The 4898-nt window shown below is 48.9% G+C and overlaps 1 pseudogene; it reads right to left on the bottom strand.

Annotated features, from left to right (window-relative positions):
* Window positions 1-1278: 1278 nt before the first annotated feature.
* On the bottom strand, window positions 1279-3554 carry LOC135535285 (APC membrane recruitment protein 2-like; annotated as a pseudogene).
* Between the last annotated feature and the right edge of the window lie 1344 nt (window positions 3555-4898).

Raw genomic sequence — 4898 nt, 5'->3', positions numbered from 1 at the left:
GAGAAGAAAGTAATCCTTGATGTGTGTGTGTGTGTGTGTGTGTGTGTGTGTGTGTGTGTGTGTGTGTGTGTGTGTGTGTGTGTGTGTGTGTGTGTGTGTGTGTGTGTGTGTGTGTGTGTGTGTGTGTGTGTGTGTGTGTGTGTGTGTGTGTGTGTGTGTGTGTGTGTGTGTGTGTGTGTGTGTGTGTGTGTGTGTGTGTGTGTGTGTGTGTGTGTGTGTGTGTGTGTGTGTGAGAAAGAGAGTCCTTGACGTGGTGTGTGTGTGTCCTTAGTGTAGACTGTGTTCCCTGAACCTAGTGCCTTGTGTTCCAGGCACCTCATGCAGCAAGTGAGGAGTGTTCAGTGGTCGTTGTTCAGTCAGTAGAGGAACATCTTTCAATGCTGTCTCACTATTGCGTTACTTATTCCGTTTTTTATTGGTTGGTTTGTTATAGTTGTTAATTCCAGAGAGATTGAACCTGCTGCTGTTTCTCCAGTGCGAGGTCATCATAGTACAGTAGTTGCTCGTTCGAGTGGTGGAGCACATATGGTCCAGAGGAGAATGTGTGTGTTTGTCATTCACTTAGGACGATTAAGTTTTGTGATGTTGTTTCTTGTTTATGTTCACTGGCAAGGTGAGGTGTTGTATCCGGTGATCTCCATGGACACCTTAGTAAAAATACATTTATAAATGCTTTCTGATTGTTTTTAGCAATGTTGTCACCACTGTTATCCACTGGTACTTTAGAACTGGGAGAAGAACAGTCAACAGTACACCCCACATTGCCACGGGAAGTAGGGGTGCTGAAGAAAATTACAAAAATAGTTTTTTTTATCACAAAAGTAGTGCACTGGGCCTTTAATAGTCCTGTATTGCTCCTCTGTAGCTCAGATGGTTGAGCATGGTGCTTGTAATGCCAGAATAGTGCGTTTGATTCCCGGGACCACCCATACGTAGAAATAATTACACACATCGCTTTGATAAAAGCGCCTGCTAAATGTCAGACAAAAAGATGTAGATGAGGATTGAGACTGTGAATGTAGTCTGGGATTAGGAGGTAATTAGTTAACAATTAGATTATTACAAACTGTTTCATTAGATTAAACACGTGGTATCATATAAAAATCTGTGTTTCAGAAACAAGGACTTGAAGAGAAGAAGAAAAGCTTCTCTAGTCATTCCTAGTGGTGTGCAGTGCAGTTGAATTCTGTGACCATTGTTTACATATTCAAAAGCGCTGAGAGTTGTCGAAAATGTGGATCCCAAACTTTGAAATGCCCTCCCTCACCCACTTGAAGTCTTTAAAAGTGTCCCATACACATCATTTCAGTGATGCTGCACACACAAGTCCAGTGATGTAGATTTTTTGTTTTTAACTTTAACTTTTGGAGGCGTGACCCACCAGAACCAATGGAAGTGTTGTTTAGAGCTCCTATCACTCTCTTTCAAGTCTTTATCATTGTATGATGCATTTCACAATACACCAGTCCGGCAATGTCATGCACACTAGTCCAGTGATGTTGTCTAGTTCTAACCAAAGACATCAAAGTCCATGGCTGCCTTGATCAGACTTACTTCCTGGGGGCTGGCCCTCGTGTAGCGTTGCCGGGCTTGTTCCTAGGGCGACGGACTGGCACCTTGGAGACAGGGATCCTGGTCCGGGCTGGAGGAGGAGCTTGGGTGGGTGTGTCAGAGGGAGGAGTGGCTGTGAGGACAGTGGAAAGAGCTGATTGGCTCACCGAGTGAGGGGGTGTGTTCTGTCTGACACTAAGAGGGATTTTGGACTCGCGGGGAAGGCTAGTGCTTCCCTTCATCGAACGAAAAGATGAAGAGGAGGAAGAGGAAGGAGGAGTAGTCTGGGAGGGAGTGCTGCGTTTGTAGTCGTCAGTGGAGAGAGAAGGAGTACTTGTCAGATCTTCTTCCTCCTCCTCTTCCTCTTCATCAGATCTGTCCAATTCCTCATTGTAGAGGTCGTACAGCGCGTCGCCAGAGCAGCTGTCACGCGATAAACCAATCCTCTGGTTCCGCAGGAAGCCGTCGTCAGGCGTTGCCGTGGGGTTGCCGAGGGCGTATCCCAATAGCCCTCGTCTCTAAGGGCCGGGACATCCTGTTGGGGCTGGACCTCCTCCTTAGTGTCCTTCTCATTGGGCAAAGAGGTTTGACGGGCAGCATGAGTGGGGAGTTTACTCATCCTTCCTCCCCCCACTAAAGGGATCTTGCTGAGTCCCAGAGACTTGACCTGGGGGGGTTTCCGCTCTGTACCCCTGGGGGGAGCCGGGTGAGAGCTGGGTCGGGGGAGGGCGGGGGAGTTCTCTCCCCCAGAGGGGAGCATGTGCCAGAGCCCCTGCATGTCTGCGTCGTCCACCCCGTCAGGGCTGGCCATCTCCTCGCCACCCCCCATGTAGGCCACCACGCCGCTGCCAGAGGGCTGCTGAATCGGGGCAGAGTGGGAGGGCATCAGCCGTGCCCTGGCTGGGAGGGGGGCAGGGGCGGAAGTGGGGGTAATGCTGGAAGGGGTGGCATGGTTAGTAATGGAGGATTTAGCTGGGGAGCTGCGTACTACCCCACCCCCACTGCTACTGCTACTACTGGTGACACTTCCTCCTCCTCCATTTCCTCCTCCCACGTTTCCTGCCACCTCCTCCTCTGCGTCTGCAATGATATCACCGCATCCTGTCAGCGAATCAAAGCTCTTGAGCGAGGTGACGTCAGTGAAGAGGAGTGAACAGAGCCGGTCCACTGAGGGTTCAGAGGTGGGGTCACACCGATCCAGAGGGGGTGGCCGTTGCTGAGGAAATGGACGTTTTGGTTCTTGAGTGAAAGGCAGAGTGAAGAGGGGAAGGGGATGGTGTATAGGGGAATTCTGACAAGTTTGTCGTCATGGCAGTAGAGTGTGTGAGTGGTGTTGTGGCGTTGTCTCGGGAGAAGTTCTCGCTGATTCTGTGTTTAGCTCAGCTTCCAAGCTCCCATTATCCTCCTGTGGTGAGTGGGGCTGGGGTTCAAGGGTCAGAGTGACGTCTTTCACTTCCTCCTTTAGAATCACATCTCCCTCTCTCACCTCCCTCCCCTCAGTTACCCCCACCTCTCCCTCCATCACTCTCTCCTTCCGCCGCCACCTTATACTACTAAAGAAGCCTTTTAAACCCCTCCCCTGCTTCCAAACCCTGTATTCTCATTAGCTCTCACACTTCCTCGTCTGAGCAGCGAAAAGAAGCTCAGTGATTTGCTGAGAGACCTCACCTGTCCCGCCTCTGATATTCCAGACTCCTCCCCTCTCTGTCCATCTGTCTCCAAGCTTGTTAGTCCATCATGCGTTTTACTCCTGACGAGCTCATTAGCCGACCCCACAGAATTCCCATTCACAGAATTCCCATTCTCGGAATTCCCATTCTCGGAATTCCCATTCCCATTGGCCTCTTTGTTCCTAAAGGAGAAGAATCTGGCCATTCCGGAGCTGGATAATCGTTTTCCAAACAGCTTTAAGGCTGCTTTGTTGATCTTCCCTGGCGGTTGGGGCCATGGGGAACAGAAGAAGGAGGTGGAGGAGGTTCCACGCATTCTGACTGCACCTCCATCTTCTAGCTATCTCTATCACTCTATTTCTCCTGCTGTTTCCCTCTGTCCCTCTCTCTCTCTCTCTCTCACTCACACTCTCTCTGTCCTGCAGCCTGGTACTCTCTCGCTTCCTCACTGGTTCTATCTGATGCTTGCCTGTTGGTTTTCTCTCTCTCTCTCTCTCTCCCTCCCTCTCTCTCTCTCTCAAACACACACACACACACACTGGGTGCTACTCCTGACTGTATCCATGGCAACTGGTTGGGCTAAGCAGCTTTGTCAGAGTTGGCGGACTGCCCATGTATCTCCTCCTCCCTCTCTCCCCCCCCTCCCCACCCGATCAGCACCATGGCTCCCTCTTCTTTTCTGTCCTTATTTATTCATCTTTGTTCACGCCCCCAGATTAGTTCCTCCCATCAAAGTGAGACATAGAGAGAGACTGACTTGTGCTGCACTACTGTGTGTGGTTGTGTGTGTGTGGGTGTACGTGTTTGTGTGAGATTTCAATAGTACGTTAGATGATGAGCTCGTGTTTGCTTATGAATGTGTGACCTATACAGAACATACTAACATGTGTGTATGTGTTCAGAACTAAATACTTTAAGTATAAAAACTGACCCCATCAAATCCCACTCAGATGAGAAGAATCAGTTGTGTATTGCATGTGTGTGTCTGTGTGTTCAGGGCAAGTCTGTGTCTGTGTGTGTGTGTGTGTGTGTGTGTGTGTGTGTGTGTGTGTGTGTGTGTGTGAGTGTGAGATCTGCTGATCAGTGGAATGAATAGGATAAAGCATGCATATAGATTTAGAGAATTATTTCAGCATTGCTAATGTTCTCAACACACACTCACTCACTCACTCACTCAGTACACACACACACACCTCCAGTAGAGTTTGGCCTGGCAGTATACAACATATGGCAGTATACAACTAACCCTGTTCCACATGGAGTCAAGGACCATGTGTCCAATAGGATATGACAGCTAAGAGACAGTGGTCTAACAGTCTCATCTAAAGAAGACTGACTGTTGAAATAGATTTTTTTGTGTTGTGTATTTGACCCAATGAAATAAATACATACATGTATAGTACCTGTATATCATACCGGTTTGTTCTGTCTCCCTCCACGTGTTTTGTCCACAGACTGTTTCATTCTCTCCTTCCTATATGAGCACTGCTTATGTGCTCAATCTGTACTATCCTTTTTCTTGTCCTTTTCTATTCCTCCAATCCTCCCTATCTCCCCTCAGCACCCGACCTACTTTTAGCCGCTCTCCTCGCTCCTTCCCTCCTCCCCCTCTTCCTTCCTAGTTTTGAGGCACGGGACCCATCTTCCACCTCATTGCTATCAAACAATGTCTTCATT

The sequence above is a fragment of the Oncorhynchus masou genome, unplaced genomic scaffold (assembly GCF_036934945.1).
Source record: "Oncorhynchus masou masou isolate Uvic2021 unplaced genomic scaffold, UVic_Omas_1.1 unplaced_scaffold_4725, whole genome shotgun sequence".
Taxonomy (NCBI): Eukaryota; Metazoa; Chordata; class Actinopteri; order Salmoniformes; family Salmonidae; genus Oncorhynchus; species Oncorhynchus masou.
This window is presented reverse-complemented; position numbering and strand designations above follow the sequence as displayed.